The 23,257-nt window shown below is 48.7% G+C and overlaps 1 long non-coding RNA gene across 1 annotated transcript in view; it reads right to left on the reverse strand.

Moving 5' to 3' along the window:
• LOC135977657 (uncharacterized) overlaps positions 1-23,052 on the reverse strand; it is a 109,465-nt gene extending 86,413 nt beyond the window's left edge. Inside the window, exon 1 of the long non-coding RNA XR_010595098.1 lies at positions 22,929-23,052. This is a non-coding gene — a long non-coding RNA (uncharacterized LOC135977657). The remainder of the gene's footprint in view (positions 1-22,928) is intronic.
• Between the last annotated feature and the right edge of the window lie 205 nt (positions 23,053-23,257).

Here is a 23,257-nt window from a genome sequence, read left to right on the forward strand (position 1 = left end):
AACACTAATACTCTCTCAGTCCTCAAAGAGAGACCTCGAGAAGGAGACTTGCTGAAGCAATAACAGACACTTGGTGGGATAACTCACATGACTGGAGTACTGTCATGGATGGATATAAACTGTTCAGGAAGGACAGGCAGGGCAGAAAAGGTGGGGGAGTTGCATTGTATGTAAGAGAGGAGTATGAGTGCTCAGAGGTCCGGTATGAAACTGTAGAAAAACCTGAGAGTCTCTGGATAAAGTTGAGAAGTGTGAGCAACAAGGGGGATGTCACGGTTGGAGTCTGGTATAGACCACCAGACCAGGGGGATGAGGTGGACGAGGCTTTCTTCTGGCAACTAGCAGAAGTTGCTAGATCGCAGGCCCTGGTTCTCATGGGAGACTTTAATCACCCTGATATCTGCTAGGAGAGCAATACAGCGGTGCACAGACAATCCAGGAAGTTTTTGGAAAGTGTAGGGCACAATTTCCTGGTGCAAGTGCTGGAGGAACCAACTAGGGGCAGAGCTTTTCTCGACCTGCTGCTCACAAACAGGGAAGAATTAGTAGGGGAAGCAAAAGTGGATGGGAACCTGGGAGGCAGTGACCATGAGATGGTCGAGTTCAGGATCCTGACACAAGGAAGAAAGGAGAGCAGCAGAATACGGACCCTGGACTTCAGAAAAGCAGACTTTGACTCCCTCAGGGAACAGATGGGCAGGATCCCCTGGGAGAATAACATGAAGGGCAAAGGGGTCCAGGAGAGCTGGCTGTATTTTAAAGAACCCTTATTGCGGTTGCAGGAACAAACCATCCCGATGTGTAGAAAGAATAGTAAATATGGCAGGCGACCAGCTTGGCTAGACAGTGAAATCCTTGCTGATCTTAAACGCAAAAAAGAAGCTTACAAGAAGTGGAAGATTGGACAAATGACCAGGGAGGAGTATAAAAATATTGCTCAGGCATGCAGGAGTGAAATCAGGAAGGCCAAATCACACTTGGAGTTGCAGCTAGCAAGAGATGTTAAGAGTAACAAGAAGGATTTCTTCAGGTATGTTAGCAACAAGAAGAAAGTCAAGGAAAGTGTGGGCCCCTTACTGAATGAGGGAGGCAACCTAGTGACTGAGGATGTGGAAAATGTACTCAATGCTTTTTTTGCCTCTGTCTTCACGAACAAGGTCAGCTCCCAGACTGCTGCACTGGGCAGCACAATATGGGGAGAAGGTGACCAGCCCTCTGTGGAGAAAGAAGTGGTTCGGGACTATTTAGAAAAACTGGACGTGCACAACTCCATGGGGCGGGATGCGCTGCATCCGAGGGTGCTAAAGGACTTGGCGGATGAGATTGCACAGCCATTAGCCATTATTTTTGAAAACTCATGGCGATCGAGGGAGGTCCCGGATGACTGGAAAAAGGCTAATGTAGTGCCCATCTTTAAAAAAGGGAAGGAGGAGGATCCGGGGAACTACAGGCCAGTCAGCCTCACCTCAGTCCCTGGAAAAATCATGGAGCAGGTCCTCAAGGAATCAATTATGAAACACTTAGAGGAGAGGAAAGTGATCAGGAACAGTCAGCATGGATTCACCAAGGGGAAGTCGTGCCTGACTAACCTAATTGCCTTCTATGATGAGATAACTGGCTCTGTGGATGAGGGGAAAGCAGTGGATGTGTTATTCCTTGACTTTAGCAAAGCTTTTGATACGCTCTCCCACAGTATTCTTGCCACCAAGTTAAAGAAGTATGGGCTGGATGAATGGACTGTAAGGTGGATAGAAAGCTGGCTGGATCGTCGGGCTCAACGGGTAGTGATCAATGGCTCCATGTCTAGTTGGCAGCCGGTTTCAAGCGGAGTAGTGCCCCAAGGGTCGGTCCTGGGGCCGGTTTTGTTTAATATCTTTATTAATGATCTGGAGGATGGTGTGGACTGCACTCTCAGCAAGTTTGCAGATGACACTAAACTAGGAGGCGTGGTAGATACGCTAGAGGGTAGGGATCGGATACAGAGGGACCTAGACAAATTAGAGGATTGGGCCAAAAAAAACCTGATGAAGTTCAACAAGGACAAGTGCAGAGTCCTGCACTTAGGACGGAAGAATCCCATGCACTGCTACAGACTAGGGACCGAATGGCTAGGTAGCAGTTCTGCAGAAAAGGACCTAGGGGTCACAGTGGACGAGAAGCTGGATATGAGTCAACAGTGTGCTCTTGTTGCCAAGAAGGCTAACGGCATTTTGGGCTGTATAAGTAGGGGCATTGCCAGCAGATCGAGGAACGTGATCGTTCCCCTTTATTCGACATTGGTGAGGCCTCATCTGGAATACTGTGTCCAGTTTTGGGCCTGTGGAAGCAGAGAAAGAGCTCACAGGAAGGGGATGCAATGCATGACAGTTCGTTAGCAAGAGTTAGGCTAACTGTAACCCTAATAACGCGAGATTTGTAGAAGCGAGGAATGTGTGAGGCGGGTGAGAAAGAACTGTGTAAGAAGTCATTATGACCTGGTATAGATAAGGTGTAGAAGACCTTGTGTAGATAAGGTATAGAAAATATTGTATGTTGGCAAGAGTCAAAACAAGTGAAGAAATGAGATATCAAGATGGCCTATGTATAAACAAAACGCAGCTGTCCCTCGTTATTTCTGTAATGAAAGGTATAAATGCTTGCTGTAATTAGTTACCTGGGAGAGACCTGCTTAGCTCTCTCCCTCTGGGCAATTGTGAGAGTTAATAAAGCATCTGACTTGCTGTACCTAAACAAATAGTGAGAACTCTGTTTTTCTCCGACAGGCCCCACACTACAAGAAGGATGTGGAAAAATTGGAAAGAGTCCAGTGGAGAGCAACAAAAATGATTAGGGGTCTGGAGCACATGACTTATGAGGAGAGGCTGAGGGAACTGGGATTGTTTAGTCTCCAGAAGAGAAGAATGAGGGGGGATTTGATAGCAGCCTTCAACTACGTGAAGGGGGGTTCCAAAGAGGATGGAGCTCGGTTGTTCTCAGTGGTGGCAGATGACAGAACAAGGAGCAATGGTCTCAAGTTGCAGTGGGGGAGGTCCAGGTTGGATATTAGGAAACACTATTTCACTAGGAGGGTGGTGAAGCACTGGAATGCGTTAACTAGGGAGGTGGTGGAGTCTCCTTCCTTGGAGGTTTTTAAGGCCCGGCTTGACAAAGCCCTGGCTGGGATGATTTAGTTGGGAATTGGTCCTGCTTTGAGGACGGGGTTGGAGTAGATGACCTCTTGAGGTCCCTTCCAACCCTGATATTCTATGATTCTATGATTCTATGAAAGTCACAGGGGTCTCTGAGGTTTCCCTGGCCCTAAGCCCCTGTCCTGCCTGGCTGATGTCAGCATCTCTCTCGGAGGTCACCACCTCCCTAACACCTTTGACCAATAGGCTGAGGTCCTGAAAAGGCCTTTGTGATGTCACTGCCACACCCACCCATCCCCGGAAGTGCTAATGTCCTGCTGCTGGCCTGACACTTTGAAGGTTTGAGCTACTCTGTGTGGATCACCCCACTCAATGCGTCTTCATTCTAGGAAGCAAGCCGGCTAGACAGTAAAACATCACAGGCTGCTCCCAATACTACACTCAGTGTTTCCAAAATTTGTAGACTTTATGGCCACAAGAGACCTTTAGAGCATCTCATCTAACCCCTTGCATACCATAGGCTTGCTGTATAGTACAATAGTTACTTTTTGGGCAAACACATTCCAGAAAGGCATCTAGTCTTCCTTCAATGACATCAAGAGATGGAGAATCCACCACTTTCCCTTTTAGTGAGTGCCAGGGGGCTCCATTTCCCCTTCCACTAGCTCCCCATTTACAGTGAGCCAGAGCAGTACCTGCAGCAGGGAGCGGGAGTTGCTGATGGCCTCAGAGGCACAGCCCCTGCAGTGTCTCAGGAATCTGGCGCAAGTGCCGGATGATGCGGAGCTGGTGCATCACTTTTGGCCGTGACGTCCTCCTGCTGCAAGGGAACGAGAACCTGTCAGAGACTCAAACGCCCCGAGGAATCAGCGGGAATTAAGGGCACCTGGAACCAGCACTACTTCCACCCATCACCTGCCCACCACTGAGGGATAAATTCACCTCCTGAACCCCAGAATGGAGTCTTCTTGTCCTTTCTAGTAACCTCCAGTGACAACCCCCCTCCTTGAAGGATGAGCTCCTGCTATCTCCCCCTCAGTGCCCTTGACAGCTGTTCCACCTCCAAACCACAGCTCAAGTTATTAGTACCTTTGGACACAGACTGGCTAACCTAGTGAGGAGGGCTTTAAACTAGGTTCGACGGGGACAGGTGAGCAAAGCCCACAGGTAAGTGGGGAACATGGAGACCGGGGAGATGGGTCAAAAACGAGAAGGAGTGTGGGCTATATTGTCAGAGAGAAAGGAGGGTCAGGACAAAACTGGGAGGAAAGATCAAACCAGTATCTTAGATGCCTATATACAAATGCGAGAAGTATGGGGAATAAGCAGGAAGAACTGGAAGTGCTAATAAATAAATACAACTATGACATTGTTGGCATCACTGAAACTTGGTGGGATAATACACGTGATTGGAATGTTGGTGTGGATGGGTACAGCTTGCTCAGGAAGGATAGACAGGGGAAAAAGGGAGGAGGTGTTGCCTTGTATATTAAAAATGTACACACTTGGACTGAGGTAGAGATGGACATAGGAGACGGAAGTGTTGAGAGTCTCTGGGTTAGGCTAAAAGGGGTAAAAAACAAGGGAGATGTCATGCTAGGAGTCTACTACAGGCCACCTAACCAGGTGGAAGAGGTGGATGAGGCTTTTTTTAAGCAACTAACAAAATCATCCAAAGCCCAAGATTTGGTGGTGATGGGGGACTTCAACTATCCGGCTATATGTTGGGAAAATAACACAGCGGGGCACAGACTATCCAACAAATTCCTGGACTGCATTGGAGACAACTTTTTATTTCAGAAGGTTGAAAAAGCTACTGGGGGGAAGCTGTTCTAGACTTGATTTTAACAAATAGGGAGGAACTCGTTGAGAATTTGAAAGTAGAAGGCAGCCTGGGTGAAAGTGATCATGAAATCATAGAGTTTGCAATTCTAAGGAAGGGTAGAAGGGAGAACAGCAAAATAGAGACAATGGATTTCAGGAAGGCAGATTTTGGTAAGCTCAGAGAGCTGATAGGTAAGGTCCCATGGGAATCAAGACTGAGGGGAAAAACAACTGAGGAGAGTTGGCAGTTTTTCAAAGGGACACTATTAAGGGCCCAAAAGCAAGCTATTCCGCTGGTTAGGAAAGATAGAAAATGTGGCAAAAGACCACCTTGGCTTAACCATGAGATCTTGCATGATCTAAAAAATAAAAAGGAGTCATATAAAAAATGGAAACTGGGACAGATTACAAAGGATGAATATAGGCAAACAACACAGGAATGCAGGGGCAAGATTAGAAAGGCAAAGGCACAAAATGAGCTCAAACTAGCTACGGGAATAAAGGGAAACAAGAAGACTTTTTATCAATACATTAGAAGCAAGAGGAAGACCAAAGACAGGGTAGGCCCACTGCTTAGTGAAGAGGGAGAAACAGTAACAGGAAACTTGGAAATGGCGGAGATGCTTAATGACTTCTTTGTTTCGGTCTTCACCGAGAAGTCTGAAGGAATGCCTAACATAGTAAATGCTAATGGGAAGGGGGTAGGTTTAGCAGATAAAATAAAAAAAGAACAAGTTAAAAATCACTTAGAAAAGTTAGATGCCTGCAAGTCACCCGGGCCTGATGAAATGCATCCTAGAATACTCAAGGAGCTAATAGAGGAGGTATCTGAGCCTCTAGCTATTATCTTTGGAAAATCATGGGAGACGGGAGAGATTCCAGAAGACTGGAAAAGGGCAAATATAGTGCCCATCTATAAAAAGGGAAATAAAAACAACCCAGGAAACTACAGACCCCAGTGAGTTTAACTTCTGTGCCAGGGAAGATAATGGAGCAAGTAATTAAGGAAATCATCTGCAAACACTTGGAAGGTGGTAAGGTGATAGGGAACAGCCAGCATGGATTTGTGAAGAACAAATCATGTCAAACCAATCTGATAGCTTTCTTTGATAGGATAACGAGCCTTGTGGATAAGGGTGAGGCTGTGGATGTGGTATACCTAGACTTTAGTAAGGCATTTGATACGGTCTCGCATGATATTCTTATTGATAAACTAGGCAAATACAATTTAGATGGGGCTACTATAAGGTGGGTGCATAACTGGCTGGATAACCGTACTCAGAGAGTTGTTATTAATAGTTCCCAATCCTGCTGGAAAGCCATAACGAGTGGGGTATCGCAGGGGTCTGTTTTGGGACCGGCGCTGTTCAATATCTTCATCAACGACTTAGATATTGGCATAGAAAGTACGCTTATTAAGTTTGCGGATGATACCAAACTGGGAGGGATTGCAACTGCTTTGGAGGACAGGGTCATAATTCAAAATGATCTGGACAAATTGGAGAAATGGTCTGAGTTAAACAGGATGAAGTTTAACAAAGACAAATGCAAAGTGCTCCACTTAGGAAGGAACAATCAGTTTCACACATACAGAATGGGAAGAGACTGTCTAGGAAGGAGTACGGCAGAAAGGGATCTAGGGGTTATAGTGGACCACAAGCTAAATATGAGTCAACAGTGTGATGCTGTTGCAAAAAAAGCAAACCTGATTCTGGGATGTATTAACAGGTGTGTTGTGAGCAAGACACGACAAGTCATTCTTCCGCTCTACTCTGCTCTGGTTAGGCCTCAGCTGGAGTATTGTGTCCAGTTCTGGGCACCGCATTTTAAAAAAGATGTGGAGAAATTGGAAAGGGTCCAGAGAAGAGCAACAAGAATGATTAAAGGTCTTGAGAACATGACCTATGAAGGAAGGCTGAAAGAATTGGCTTTGTTTAGTTTGGAAAAGAGAAGACTGAGAGGAGACATGATAGCAGTTTTCAGGTATTTAAAAGGGTGTCATAAGGAGGAGGGAGAAAACTTGTTCACCTTAGCCTCTAAGGATAGAACCAGAAGCAATGGGTTTAAAGTGCAGCAAGGGAGGTCTAGGTTGGACATGAGGAAAAAGTTCCTAACTGTCAGGGTGGTTAAACACTGGAATAAATTGCCGAGGGAGGTTGTGGAATCTCCATCTCTTGAGATATTTAAGAGTAGGTTAGATAAATGTCTATCAGGGATGGTCTAGATGGTATTTGGTCCTGCCACGCGGGCAGGGGACTGGACTCGATGACCTCTCGAGGTCCCTTCCAGTCCGATAATCTATGAATGTATGAAAAAAACACTGTTCTCCACCCCCACCCAGGTTGGCCAGGGAGGCGGCTCTAGCAGGGGGGGCAGGAGGGATTCTGGCAGCAGTGAAGTGGGTTGCGGGGAAGTTGAGATCTTGACCCAAGTCATCCCAGACACTAATGCTAAGCCACAGGATGGCAGCATCTAGTGTTAGTGGAGTCCAAACACTATTTCAACCCCACAGTTTTCGAGGAACAGGAGAAAGGACAAAAGAAGTAAGAGATGAAGAGAAAGGAAGGAGGGATGGAGGAAAAGGTAAAACAAAAAGGACAAACCCTAATGTCCCCAGTGATTCTACGGCACAAAATCCAAGGGATGGAATAAAATTCTGCCATCTTAAACTACTGTTTTCCATGCCTAGAATTCAGCTGGCACCACGTGGATCAGACTGAGCAGCTGCCAAAACCTCTTGGAGGCTCTTACCTTCTAAACAGGGACGTCTGTTTTCTAGTAAAATCAGTAAAAGGAAAGGAGAAAACTCGAAAGAGGCTCCTGCACGCACTCACGTACGTGAACCCTAATACTCTCTCAGTCCTCAAAGAAAGACCCCGAGAAGGAGACTTGCTGAAGCAAAGCCACAGGGTCTCTGAGGTTTCCCTGGCCCTGTGCTCCTGTCCTGCCAGGCTGATGTCAGCATCTCTCTCTGAGGTCACCACCTCCCTAACACATTTGACCAATAAGCTGACATCCTGCAAAAGGCCTTTGTGATGTCACTGACACACCCAACCAAACCCTGAAGTGCTCATGTCCTGGTGCTGGCCTGACACTTTGAAGGTTTGAGGTTGTCATAACTATAAAGGGAAGGGTAACAGCTGTCCTGTGTACAGTACTATAAAATCCTCCTAGACAGAGACTCCAAAATCCTTTTCCCTGTAAAGGGTTAAGAAGCTCAGGTAACCTGGCTGGCATCTGACCTAAAGGACCAATAAGGGGACAAGATACTTTCAAATCTTGGGGAGGGGAAGGCTTTTGTTTGTGTTCTTTGTTTGTGTGGGTGTTCGCCCTCGGGACTGAGAGGGACCAGACATCAATCCAGGTTCTCCACATCTTTCTAAACAAGTCTCTCCTATTTCAAACAAGGCGTGTTAGTTTTCCTTTGTTTTCTCAACTTGTAAATGTACCTTTTACGAGAGTGTTTATCTTTGTTTGCTGTACTTTGAACCTAAGACTAGAGGGGAGTCCTCTGAGCTCTTTAAGTTTGATTACCCTGTAAGGTTAATTTCCATACTGATTTTACAGAGATGATTTTTACCTTTTTCTTTAATTAAAAGCCTTATTTTTAAGAACCTGATTGATTTTTCCTTGTTTTAAGATCCAAGGAGTTTGGATCTTGATTCACCAGGAGTTGGTGGGAGGAAGGAGGGGAATGGTTAATTTCTCCTTCTTTTAGATCCAAGGGGGTTGGATCTGTATTCACCAGAAGTTGGTGGGAGGAAGGAGGGGGGATGGTTTATTTCTCCTTGTTTTAAGATCCAAGGGGTTTGGATCTGTATTCACCAGGGAATTGGTGAAAGGTTTCTCAAGGCTACCCAGGGGAGGAAATTAGCCTTGGGATGGTGGTTAAGCTTAGAGGTTTTCATGCAGGCCCCTACATTTGTACCCTAAACTTCAAAGTGGGGATACAGCCTTGACACAGGTACTCTCTGTGGATCACCCCACTCAATGCGTCTTCATTCTAGGAAGCAAGCCGGCTAGACAGTAAAACATCACAGGCTGCTCCCAATACTACACTCGGTGTTTCCAAAATTTGTAGACTTTATGGCCACAAGAGACCTTTAGAGCATCTCATCTAAGCCCCTGCATATCATAGGCCTCCTGTATAGTACAATAGTTACATTTTGGGCACACACATTCCAGAAAGGCATCTAGTCTTCATTCAATGACATCAAGAGATGGAGAATCCACCACTTTCCCTTTTAGTGAGTGCCAGGGGGCTCCATTTCCCCTTCCACTAGCTCGCCATTTACAGGGAGACAGAGCAGTACCTGCAGCAGGGAGCGGGAGTTGCTGATGGCCTCAGAGGCACAGCCCCTGCAGTGTCTCAGGCACCTGGCGCAAGTGCCGGATGATGCGGGTGCATCACTTTGGCCGTGACGTCCTCCTCCTGCAAGGGAACGAGAACCTGTCAGAGACTCAAACGCCCCGAGGAATCAGGGGGAATTAAGGGCACCTGGAACCAGCAGTATTTAAACTGACTACCTGCCCACCACTGAGGGATGAATTCACCTCCTGAACCCCAGAATGGAGTCTTCTTGTCCTTTCTAGTAACCTGCAGTGCCAACCCACCACCCTGTAGGGTGAGCTCCTGCTACCTCCCCCTCAGTACCCTTGACAGCTGTTCTACCTCCAAACCACAGCTCAAGTTATCAGAACCCTCTTCTCCACCCCAACCCAGGTTGCGCAGGGAGGAGGACCTAGCAGGGGGGGCAGGAGGGATTCTGCCAGCAGTGAAGTGGGTTGCGGGGAAGTTGAGATCTTGCCCCAAGTTGTCCCAGACACTAATGCTAAGCCACAGGATGGCAGCATCTAGTGTCAGTGGAGTCCAAGCACTATTTGAACCCGACAGTTTTGGATCAACTTCCCACAAGGGGAGGTGAAGAGCACCCCCAGCAACACACACACCACTCCTGGAGGTGGGAGGGGAACAAGAGAAAGGACAAAAGAAGTAAGAGATGAAGAGAAAGGAAGGAGGGATGGAGGAAAAGGTAAAACGAAAAGGACAAACCCTAGTGTCCCCAGTGATTCCACGGGACAAAATTCCAGGGAGGGAAGAAAATTCTGCCACCTTAAACTACTGTTTTCCATGCCGAGAATTCAGCTGGCACCAGATGGATCAGACTGAGCGGTTCCAAAACCTCTTGGAGGCTCTTACCTTCTAATTTTCAAGTAAAATCAGTAAAAGGAAAGGAGAAAACTCGAAAGAGGCTCCTGCTCGCACTCACATACGTCAACCCTAACACTCTCTCAGTCCTCAAAAAGAAACCTCGAGAAGGAGACTTGCTGAAGCAAAGCCACAGGAGTCTCTGAGGTTTCCCTGGTTGTAAGCCCCTGTCCTCCCTGGCTGAAGACAGCATCTCTCTCTGAGGTCACCACCTCCCTAACACCTTTGACCAGTACGCTGAGGTCCTTGAAAAAGCCTTTGTGATATCACTGCCACACCCAACCAAACCCTAAAGTGCTCATGTCCTGCTGCTGGCCTGACACTTTGAAGGTTTGAGCTACGCTCTGTGGATCACACCACAAAATTCGTCTTCATTCTAGGAAGCAAGCTAGCTAGACAGTAAAACATCAGAGGCTGCTCCCAATACTACACTCAGTGTTTCCAAAAGTAGGAGACTTTCTGGCCAGAAGAGACCTTTACAGCATCTCATCTAACCCCCTCCATATCATAGGCTTCCAGTATAGTACAATAGTTACATTTTGGGCACACACATTCCAGAAAGGCATCTAGTCTTCAATCAATGACATCAAGAGTTGGAGAATCCACCACTTTCCCTTTTAGTGAGTGCCAGGGGGCTCCATTTCCCCTTCCACTAGCTCCCCATTTACAGTGAGACAGAGCAGTACCTGCAGCCGGGAGAGGGAGTTGCTAAGGCCTCAGAGGAACAGCCCCTGCAGTGCACCTTGCCCCAAGTTGTCCCAGACACTAATGCTAAGCCACAGGATGGCAGCATCTAGTGTCAGTGGAGTCCAAGCACTATTTGAACCATACAGTTTTGGATCAACTCCCAACAAGGGGAGGTGAAGAGCACCCCCAGCAACACACACACACACACACATATACCACTCCTGGTGGTGGGAGGGGAACAAGAGAAAGGACAAAAGAAGTAAGAGATGAAGAGAAAGGAAGGAGGGATGGAGGAAAAGGTCAAACGAAAAGGACAAACCCTAATGTCCCCAGTGATTCTACCAGACAAAATTACAGGGAGGGATTAAAATTCTGCCACCTTGAAGTAGTGTTTTCCATGCCTAGAATTCAGCTGGCACCAGATGGATCAGACTGAGCAGGTTCCAAAACCTCTTGGAGGCTCTTACTTTCTAAACAGGGATGTCTGTTTTCTAGTAAAATCAGTAAAAGGAAAGGAGACAACTCGAAAGAGGCTCGTGCTCTCACTCAAATACGTGAATCCTAATACTCTCTCAGTCCTCAAGAGAAACCTCGAGAAGGTGACTTGCTGAAGCAAAGTCACAGGGGTCTCTGAGGTTTCCCTGGCCATGCGCCCCTGTCCTGCCTCGCTGATGGCAGCATCTCTCTCTGAGGTTACCACCTCCCTAACACCTTTGACCAATATGCTGAGGTCCTGCAAAAGACCTTTGTGATATCACTGCCACCAATCAAACCCTTAAGTGCTAATGTCCTGCTGCTGGCCTGACACTATGAAGGTTTGAGCTACTCTCTGTGGATCACCCCACTCAATGCGTCTTCATTCTAGGAAGCAAGTGGGCTAGACAGTAAAACATCAGAGGCTGCTCCCAATGCTACACTCCGTGTTTCCAAAATTAGTAGACTTTATGGCCACAAGAGACCTTTAGAGCATCTAATCTAAGCCCCTGCATATCATAGGCTTCCTGTATAGTACAATAGTTACTCTTTGGGCACACACATTCCAAAAAGGCATCTAGTCTTCATTCAATGACATCAAGAGATGGAGAATCCACCACTTTCCCTTTTAGTGAGTGCCAGGGGGCTCCATTTCCCCTTCCACTAGCTCCCCATTTACAGTGAGCCAGAGCAGTACCTGCAGCAGGGAGCGGGAGTTGCTGATGGCCTCAGAGGCACAGCCCCTGCAGTGTCTCAGGAATCTGGCGCAAGTGCCGGATGATGGGGAGCTGGTGCATCACTTTTGGCCGTGACGTCCTCCTGCTGCAAGGGAACAAGAACCTGTCAGAGACTCAAACGCCCCGAGGAATCAGGGGGAATTAAGGGAACCTGGAACCAGCAGTATTTCCACCCAGCACCTGCCCATCAATGAGAGATGAATTCACCTCCTGAACCCCAAAATGGAGTCTTCTTGTCCTTTCTAGAAACCTCCAGAGCCAACCCCCCTCCTTGTAGGGTGAGCTCCTGTTACCTCCTGCTCAGTGCCCTTCACAGATATTCCACCTCCAAACCACAGCTCAAGTCATCAGAACCCTCTTCTCCACCCCGACACAGGTTGGGCTGGGAGGCGGCTCTAACAGGGTGTGCAGGAGGGATTCTGACAGCAGTGAAGTGGGTTGCAGGGAGGTTGAGATCTTGACCCAAGTCATCCCAGACACTAATGCTAAGTCACACAATGGCAGCATCTACTGTCAGTGGGGTCCAAGCACTATTTCAACCCCACAGTTTTGGATCAACTCCCCACAAGGGGAGGAGAAGAGAACCATCAGCACCACACACACACACACACACACACACCACTCCTGGTGGTGTGAGGGGAACAAGAGAAAGGACAAAAGAAGTAAGAGATGAAGAGAAAGGAAGGAGGGATGGAGGAAAAGGTAAAAGGAAAAGGACAAACCCTAATGTCCCCATGTCAGACATCAGGAATGGTAACATATATAAGCCAGTATGTGAACACTTCAATCTCCCTGGTCATTCTATTACAGATTTAAAAGTCACTATCATTGAACAAAAAAACTTCAGAAACAGACTTCAAAGAGAAACAGCAGAACTAAAATTCATTTGCAAATTCAACACCATTAATCTGGGCTTGAATAGGGACTGGGAGTGGCTGGCTCACTACAGAAGCAGCTTTTCCTCTCCTGGAATTGACACCTCCTCATCTATTATTGGGAGTGGACTACATCCACCCTGATTTTTGAATTGGCCCTGTCAACACTGGTTCTCCACTTGTGAAGTAACTCCCTGCTCTCCATGTGTCAGTATATAATGCCTGCATCTGTAACTTTCACTCTATGCATCCGAAGAAGTGAGGTTTTTACTCACGAAAGCTTATGCCCAAATAAATCTGTTAGTCTTCAAGGTGCCACCAGACTCCTTGTTGTTTTCCTAATATCCCCAGTGATTCTACGGGACAAAATCCCAGGGAGGGAATAAAATTCTGCCACCTTAAACTAGTGTTTTCCATGCCTAGAATTCAGATGGCACCAGGTGGATCAGACTGAACAGGTTACAAACCTCTCCGAGGCACTTACTTTCTCAACAGGGACTTCTGTTTTCTAGTAAAATGGGTAAAAGGAAAGGAGAAAACTCAAAAGAGGCTCCTGCTCACACTCACATATGTGAACCCTAATACTCTCTCAGTCCTCAAAGAGAGCTCGAGAAGGAGACTTGCTGAAGCAAAGCCACAGGGGTCTCTGAGGTTTCCCTGGCCCTGCGCCCCTGTTTTGCCTGGCTGATGTGAGCATCTCTCTCTGAGGTCACCACCTCCCTAACAACTTTGACCAATAGGCTGAGCTCCTGCAAAAGGCCTTTGTGATGTCACTGCCACACCCACCCATCCCCTGAAGTGCTAATATCCTGCTGCTGGCCTGACACTTTGAAGGTTTGAGCTACTCTCTGTGGATCACCCCACTCAATGCGTCTTCATTCTAGGAAGCAAGCCGGTTAGACAGTAAAACATTAGAGGCTGCTCCCAATGCTACACTCAGTGTTTCCAAAATTAATACACTTTATGGCCAGAAGAGACCTTTAGAGCATCTCATCTAACCCCCTGCATATCATAGGCTTCCTGTATAGGACAATAGTTACTTTTTGGGCACAAACATTCCAGAAAGGCATCTAGTTTCATTCAATGACTTCAAGAGATGGAGAATCCACCACTTTCCCTTTCACTGAGTGCCAGGGGGCTCCATTTCCCCTTCCACTAGCTCCCCATTTACAGTGAGCCAGAGCAGTACCTGCAACAGGGAGCGGGAGTTGCTGAAGGCCTCAGAGGCACAACCCCTGCAGTGTCTCTGGCACCTGGCGCAAGTGATGGATGATGCGGAGCTGGTGCCTCACTTTGGCCGTGACGCCCTCCTGCTGCAAGGGAATGAGAACCAGTCAGACTCAAACGCCCCGAGGAATCAGGGGGAATTAAGGGCACCTGGAACCAGCAGTATTTCCACTCAGCACCTGCCCAACACTGAGGGATAAATTCACCTCCTGAAACCCAGAATGGAGTCTTCTTGTCCTTTCTAGTAACCTCCAGTGCCAATCCCCCTCCTTCTAGGGTGAGCTCCTGCTACCTCCCCCTCAGTGTCCTTGACAGCTGTTCCACCTCCAAACCACAGCTTAAGTCATCAGAAACCTCTTCTAGACCCCACCAAGGTTGGGCTGGGAGGCGGGTCTAGCAGTGGGGGCAGGAGGGATTCTGGCAGCAGTGAAGTGGGTTGCGGGGAGGTTGAGATCTTGCCCAAGTCATCCGAGACACTAACGCTAAGCCACAGGATGGCAGCATCTAGTGTCTGTGGAGTCCAAGCACTATTTCAACCCCACAGTTTTGGATGAACTTCCCACAAGAGGAGGTGAAGATCACCCCCAGCAACACACACACACACACACACACACACCCCACTCCTGGTGGTGGGAGGGGAACAGGAGAAAGGACAAAAGAAGTAAGAGATGAAGAGAAAGGAAGGAGGGATGGTGGAAAAGGTAAAATGAAAAGGACAAACCCTAATGTCCCCAGTGATTTCACGGGACAAAATCCCGTGTGGACTACAAAATTCTGTCACCTTGAACTAGTGTTTTCCATGCCTAGAATTCAACGGGCACCAGGTGGATCAGACTGAGCAGGTTCAAAAACCTCTTGGAGGCTCTTACCTTCTAAACAGGGACGTCTGTTTTCTAGTAAAATCAGTAAAAGGGAAGGAGAAAACTCGAAAGAGGCTCCTGCTCGCACTCACATACGTGAACCCTAATACTCTCTCAGTACTCAAAGAGAGACCTCGAGAAGGAGACTTGCTAAAGCAAAGCCACAGGGGTCTCTGAGGTTTCCCTGTCCCTGCGCCCCTGACTGATGTCAGCATCTCTCTCTGAGGTCACCACCTCCCTAACACCTTTGACCAATACGCTGAGATACTGCATGTAGCGGGGCGGCCTGGCTCCCAGGCGCCCCAGGAAGTCAAGGCCACCGTGGCCTGTCCCCACCCCCCGGAAGTCAAGGGGCGGGACAGGAAGTATAAAGGCCAAGCCACAGCGCTCAGTAGCTGGCCGGCAGCGGGAGAGGACAGACGCTGGTGCCCGAGCTCCCGCGGACCTGAGCCTGCCGAGAGCCCGGTATCCTGAGGAACGGTCTGAGCTTCCCCCGCCAAGGGCCCAGAGGGAGTGACAGACCTACCTGCTGCTCGGGGCCCGGAGGAGCCCATGATCTGCGACCCAGCAGAGGGAACTCAGGAGGAACAGGTACCCATGGAGGAGGAGATGGGAAGTGGCCCGGGGATAGCAGACCCCGAACCCATGTCAGTGTGTTGCGGTCAGGATCCCCACTGACTGCACGGCAGACGGACTGCTGCGGATAGGGCCCCGGGCTGGAACACAGTGGAGTGGGTGGGCCTGTGTTCCCCCCTGCCACCCCGTGCTGGGTGGCAGTCTCTCCTCCTCCTTGTCCAAGGGGCCTGGGCCTCTGACTGACGATTGGTTTGCTGCCCCGCCCTGACCTAGGGCCTGGGCTAACCCAAACTGACCCAGCTCCTGCTACAAGGCCTGGGCCGCTGACTGACTACTGGTTTGTTCCCCGCCCTGACCCAGGGCCGGAGCTGTTGATTGTGTGCTCAGTCCCTGCATAAGGGCCTGAGCTCTGAACTGTTGATTGTGTGCTCAGTCCCTGCACAAAGGCCTGAGCGCCGAACTGCTAATTGTGTGCTCAGCCCCTACCCAAAGGTCTCGGCCCTAACTGTTATTCGCTTTGTAGCGGGGCGGCCTGGCTCCCAGGTACCCCAGGAAGGGACGAGCCCCACCCCGGAACTACAACACTGCAAAAGGCCTTTGTGATGTCACTGCCACACCCACCCATCCCCTGAAGTGCTAATGTCCTGCTGCTCGCCTGACACTTTGAAGGTTTCAGCTACTCTCTGAGACCTTTAGAACATCTCATCTAACCCCCTGCATATCATAGGCTTCCTGTATAGTACAATAGGTACTTTTTGGGCACACACATTCCAGAAAGGCATCTAGTCTTCATGAAATGACATCAAGAGATGGAGAATCCACCACTTTCCCTTTTACTGAGTGTCAGGGGGCTCCATTTCCCCTTCCACTAGCTCCCCATTTACAGTGAACCAGAGCAGTACCTGCAGCAGGGAGCGGGAGTTGCTGATGGCCTCAGAGGCCCAGCCCCTGCAGTGTCTAAGGCACCTGGCACAAGTGCCGGATGATGCAGAGCTGGTGCATCACTCTGGCCATGACGTCCTCCTGCTGCAAGGGAACGAGAACCTGTCAAAGACTCAAACGCCCCGAGGAATCAGGGGGAATTAAGGGCATCTGGAACCAGCAGTATTTCCACCCAGCACCTCCCCACCACTGAGGGATGAATTCACCTCCTGAACCCCAGAATGGAGTCTTCTTGTCCTTTCTAGTAACCTCCAGTGCCAACCCCCCTCCTTGAAGGATGAGATCCTGCTACTTCCCCCTCAGTGCCCTTGACAGCTGTTCCACCTCCAAACCACAGCTCAAGTTATCAGAACCCTCTTCTCCACCCCCACCCAGGTTGGGCAGGAAGGCGGCTCTAGCAGGGGGGGCAGGAGGGATTCTGCCAGCAGTGAAGTGGGTTGCGGGGAGGTTGAGATCTTGCCCCAATCATCCCAAACACTAATGCTAAGCCACAGGATGGCAGCATCTAGTGTCATTGGAGTTCAAGCACTATTTCAACCTTACAGTTTTGGATCAACTTCCCACAAGGGGAGGTGAAGAGCACCCCCAGCAACACACCCACACACACACACACACCCCACTCCTGGTGGTGGCAGGTGAACAGGAGAAAGGACAAAAGAAGTAAGAGATGAAGAGAAAGGAAGGAGGGATGGAGGAAAAGATAAAACGAAAATGACAAACACTAATGTCCCCTGTGATTCTACGGGACAAAATCCCACAGAGGGAATAAAATTCTGCCACCTTAACCTAGTGTTTTCCATGCCTAGAATTCAGCTGGCACCAGATGGATCAGACTGAGCAGGTTCCAAAACCTCTTGGAGGCTCTTACCTTCTAAATAGGGACGTCTGTTTTCTAGTAAAATCCGTCAAAGGAAAGGAGAAAACTCCAAAGAGGCTCCTGCTCGCACTCACACATGTGAACACTAATACTCTCTCAGTCCTCAAAGAGAGACCTCGAGAAGGAGACTTGCTGAAGCAATAACAGACACTTGGTGGGATAACTCACATGACTGGAGTACTGTCATGGATGGATATAAACTGTTCAGGAAGGACAGGCAGGGCAGAAAAGGTGGGGGAGTTGCATTGTATGTAAGAGAGGAGTATGAGTGCTCAGAGGTCCGGTATGAAACTGTAGAAAAACCTGAGAGTCTCTGGATAAAGTTGAGAAGTGTGAGCAACAAGGGGGATGTCACGGTTGGAGTCTGGTATAGACCACCAGACCAGGGGGATGAGGTGGACGAGGCTTTCTTCTGGCAACTAGCAGAAGTTGCTAGATCGCAGGCCCTGGTTCTCATGGGAGACTTTAACCACCCTGATATCTGCTAGGAGAGCAATACAGCGGTGCACAGACAATCCAGGAAGTTTTTGGAAAGTGTAGGGCACAATTTCCTGGTGCAAGTGCTGGAGGAACCAACTAGGGGCAGAGCTTTTCTCGACCTGCTGCTCACAAACAGGGAAGAATTAGTAGGGGAAGCAAAAGTGGATGGGAACCTGGGAGGCAGTGACCATGAGATGGTCGAGTTCAGGATCCTGACACAAGGAAGAAAGGAGAGCAGCAGAATACGGACCCTGGACTTCAGAAAAGCAGACTTTGACTCCCTCAGGGAACAGATGGGCAGGATCCCCTGGGAGAATAACATGAAGGGCAAAGGGGTCCAGGAGAGCTGGCTGTATTTTAAAGAATCCTTATTGCGGTTGCAGGAACAAACCATCCCGATGTGTAGAAAGAATAGTAAATATGGCAGGCGACCAGCTTGGCTAAACAGTGAAATCCTTGCTGATCTTAAACGCAAAAAAGAAGCTTACAAGAAGTGGAAGATTGGACAAATGACCAGGGAGGAGTATAAAAATATTGCTCAGGCATGCAGGAGTGAAATCAGGAAGGCCAAATCACACTTGGAGTTGCAGCTAGCAAGAGATGTTAAGAGTAACAAGAAGGGTTTCTTCAGGTATGTTAGCAACAAGAAGAAAGTCAAGGAAAGTGTGGGCCCCTTACTGAATGAGGGAGGCAACCTAGTGACTGAGGATGTGGAAAAAGCTAATGTACTCAATGCTTTTTTTGCCTCTGTCTTCACGAACAAGGTCAGCTCCCAGACTGCTGCACTGGGCAGCACAATATGGGGAGAAGGTGACCAGCCCTCTGTGGAGAAAGAAGTGGTTCGGGACTATTTAGAAAAACTGGACGTGCACAACTCCATGGGGCTGGATGCGCTGCATCCGAAGGTGCTAAAGGACTTGGCGGATGAGATTGCACAGCCATTAGCCATTATTTTTGAAAACTCATGGCGATCGAGGGAGGTCCCGGATGACTGGAAAAAGGCTAATGTAGTGCCCATCTTTAAAAAAGGGAAGGAGGAGGATCCGGGGAACTACAGGCCAGTCAGCCTCACCTCAGTCCCTGGAAAAATCATGGAGCAGGTCCTCAAGGAATCAATGATGAAACACTTAGAGGAGAGGAAAGTGATCAGGAACAGTCAGCATGGATTCACCAAGGGGAAGTCGTGCCTGACTAACCTAATTGCCTTCTATGATGAGATAACTGGCTCTGTGGATGAGGGGAAAGCAGTGGATGTGTTATTCCTTGACTTTAGCAAAGCTTTTGATACGCTCTCCCACAGTATTCTTGCCACCAAGTTAAAGAAGTATGGGCTGGATGAATGGACTGTAAGGTGGATAGAAAGCTGGCTGGATCGTCGGGCTCAACGGGTAGTGATCAATGGCTCCATGTCTAGTCGGCAGCCGGTTTCAAGCGGAGTAGTGCCCCAAGGGTCGGTCCTGGGGCCGGTTTTGTTTAATATCTTTATTAATGATCTGGAGGATGGTGTGGACTGCACTCTCAGCAAGTTTGCAGATGACACTAAACTAGGAGGCGTGGTAGATACGCTAGAGAGTAGGGATCGGATACAGAGGGACCTAGACAAATTAGAGGATTGGGCCAAAAAAAACCTGATGAAGTTCAACAAGGACAAGTGCAGAGTCCTGCACTTAGGACGGAAGAATCCCATGCACTGCTACAGACTAGGGACCGAATGGCTAGGTAGCAGTTCTGCAGAAAAGGACCTAGGGGTCACAGTGGACGAGAAGCTGGATATGAGTCAACAGTGTGCTCTTGTTGCCAAGAAGGCTAACGGCATTTTGGGCTGTATAAGTAGGGGCATTGCCAGCAGATCGAGGAACGTGATCGTTCCCCTTTATTCGACATTGGTGAGGCCTCATCTGGAATACTGTGTCCAGTTTTGGGCCTGTGGAAGCAGAGAAAGAGCTGACAGGAAGGGGATGCAATGCATGACAGTTCGTTAGCAAGAGTTAGGCTAACTGTAACCCTAATAACGCGAGATTTGTAGAAGCGAGGAATGTGTGAGGCGGGTGAGAAAGAACTGTGTAAGAAGTCATTATGACCTGGTATAGATAAGGTGTAGAAGACCTTGTGTAGATAAGGTATAGAAAATATTGTATGTTGGCAAGAGTCAAAACAAGTGAAGAAATGAGATATCAAGATGGCCTATGTATAAACAAAACGCAGCTGTCCCTCGTTATTTCTGTAATGAAAGGTATAAATGCTTGCTGTAATTAGTTACCTGGGAGAGACCTGCTTAGCTCTCTCCCTCTGGGCAATTGTGAGAGTTAATAAAGCATCTGACTTGCTGTACCTAAACAAATAGTGAGAACTCTGTTTTTCTCCGACAGGCCCCACACTACAAGAAGGATGTGGAAAAATTGGAAAGAGTCCAATGGAGAGCAACAAAAATGATTAGGGGTCTGGAGCACATGACTTATGAGGAGAGGCTGAGGGAACTGGGATTGTTTAGTCTCCAGAAGAGAAGAATGAGGGGGGATTTGATAGCAGCCTTCAACTACGTGAAGGGGGGTTCCAAAGAGGATGGAGCTCGGTTGTTCTCAGTGGTGGCAGATGACAGAACAAGGAGCAATGGTCTCAAGTTGCAGTGGGGGAGGTCCAGGTTGGATATTAGGAAACACTATTTCACTAGGAAGGTGGTGAAGCACTGGAATGCGTTAACTAGGGAGGTGGTGGAGTCTCCTTCCTGGGAGGTTTTTAAGGCCCGGCTTGACAAAGCCCTGGCTGGGATGATTTAGTTGGGAATTGGTCCTGCTTTGAGGACGGGGTTGGAGTAGATGACCTCTTGAGGTCCCTTCCAACCCTAATATTCTATGATTCTATGAAAGTCACAGGGGTCTCTGAGGTTTCCCTGGCCCTAAGCCCCTGTCCTGCCTGGCTGATGTCAGCATCTCTCTCTGAGGTTACCACCTCCCTAACACCTTTGACCAATAGGCTGAGGTCCTGAAAAGGCCTTTGTGATGTCACTGCCACACACACCCATCCCCGGAAGTGCTAATGTCCTGCTGCTGGCCTGACACTTTGAAGGTTTGAGCTACTCTGCGTGGATCACCCCACTCAATGCGTCTTCATTCTAGGAAGCAAGCCGGCTAGACAGTAAAACATCAGAGGCTGCTCCCAATACTACACTCAGTGTTTCCAAAATTTGTAGGCTTTATGGCCACAAGAGACCTTTAGAGCATCTCATCTAACCCCCTCCATATCATAGGCTTCCAGTATAGTACAAAAGTTACTTTTTCGGCACACACATTCCAGAAAGGCATCTAGTCTTCAATCAATGACATCAAGAGTTGGAGAATCCACCACTTTCCCTTTTAGTGAGTGCCAGGGGGCTCCATTTCCCCTTCCACTAGCTCCCCATTTACAGTGAGCCAGAGCAGTACCTGCAGCAGGGAGAGGGAGTTGCTAAGGCCTCAGAGGAATAGCCCCTGTAGTGTCTCAGGCACATGGCGTAAGTGCCGGATGATGCGGAGCTGGTGCATCCCTTTGGCCGAGACGTCCTCCTCCTGCAAGGGAACGAGAACTTGTCAGAGACTCAAATGCCCCGAGGAATCAGGGGCAATTAAGAACACCTGGAACCAGCAGTATTTACACCCAGCACCTGCCCACCACTGAGGGATGAATTCACCTCCTGAACCCCAGAATGGAGTCGTCTTCTCCTTTCTAGTAATCTCCAGTGCCAACCCCCGTCCTTGTAGGGTGAGCTCCTGCTACCTCCCGCTCAGTGCCCTTGACAGCTGTTCCACCTCCAAACCACAGCTCAAGTTATCAGAACCCTCTTCTCCACCCCCACCCAGGTTGGGCAGGGAGGCGGATCTAGCAGGGGGGGCAGGTGGGATTCTGGCAGCAGTGAAGTGGGTTGCGGGGAGGTTGAGATCTTGCCCCAAGTCATCCCAGACACTAATGCTAAACCACACGATGGCAGCATCTAGTGTCAGTGGAGTCCAAGCACTATTTCAACCATACAGTTTTGGATCAACTCCCAACAAGGGGAGGTGAAGAGCACCCCCAGCAACACACACACACACACACACACACACACACACACACACACACACACACACACACACACACACATATATACCACTCCTGGTGGTGGGAGGGGAACAAGAGAAAGGACAAAAGAAGTAAGAGATAAAGAGAAAGGAAGGAGGGATGGAGGAAAAGGTAAAATGAAAAGGACAAACCCTAATGTCCCCAGTGATTCTACCAGACAATATTACAGGGAGGGAATAAAATTCTGCCACCTTGAGCTAGTGTTTTCCATGCCTAGAATTCAGCTGGCACCAGATGGATCAGACTGAGCAGGTTCCAAAACCTCTTGGAGGCTCTTACTTTCTAAACAGGGATGTCTGTTTTCTAGTAAAATCAGTAAAAGGAAAGGAGACAACTCGAAAGAGGCTCCTGCTCTCACTCAAATACGTGAATCCTAATACTCTCTCAGTCCTCAAGAGAAACCTCGAGAAGGAGACTTGCTGAAGCAAAGCCACAGGGGTCTCTGAGGTTTCCCTGGCCATGCGCCCCTGTCCTGCCTCGCTGATGGCAGCATCTCTCTCTGAGGTTACCACCTCCCTAACACCTTTGACCAATATGCTGAGGTCCTGCAAAAGACCTTTGTGATATCACTGCCACCAATCAAACCCTTAAGTGCTAATGTCCTGCTGCTGGCCTGACACTATGAAGGTTTGAGCTACTCTCTGTGGATCACCCCACTCAATGCGTCTTCATTCTAGGAAGCAAGTGGGCTAGACAGTAAAACATCAGAGGCTGCTCCCAATGCTACACTCAGCATCTAATCTAAGCCCCTGCATATCATAGGCTTCCTGTATAGTACAATAGTTACTCTTTGGGCACACACATTCCAGAAAGGCATCTAGTCTTCATTCAATGACATCAAGAGATGGAGAATCCACCACTTTCCCTTTTAGTGAGTGCCAGGGGGTTCCATTTCCCCTTCCACTAGCTCCCCATTTACAGTGAGCCAGAGCAGTACCTGCAGCAGGGAGCGGGAGTTGCTGATGGCCTCAGAGGCACAGCCCCTGCAGTGTCTCAGGCACCTGGCACAAATGCCGGATGATGCGGAGCTGGTGCATCACTTTGGCCGTGACGTCCTCCTGCTGCAAGGGAACGAGAACCTGTCAGAGGCTCAAACGCCCCGAGGAATCAGCGGGAATTAAGGGCACCTGGAACCAGCACTACTTCCACCCATCACCTGCCCACCACTGAGGGATAAATTCACCTCCTGAACCCCAGAATGGAGTCTTCTTGTCCTTTCTAGTAACCTCCAGTGCCAACCCCCCTCGTTCTAGGGTGAGCTCCTGC

The sequence above is a fragment of the Chrysemys picta genome, unplaced genomic scaffold (genome assembly GCF_011386835.1).
Source record: "Chrysemys picta bellii isolate R12L10 unplaced genomic scaffold, ASM1138683v2 scaf8, whole genome shotgun sequence".
In the NCBI taxonomy this organism is placed as follows: Eukaryota; Metazoa; Chordata; order Testudines; family Emydidae; genus Chrysemys; species Chrysemys picta.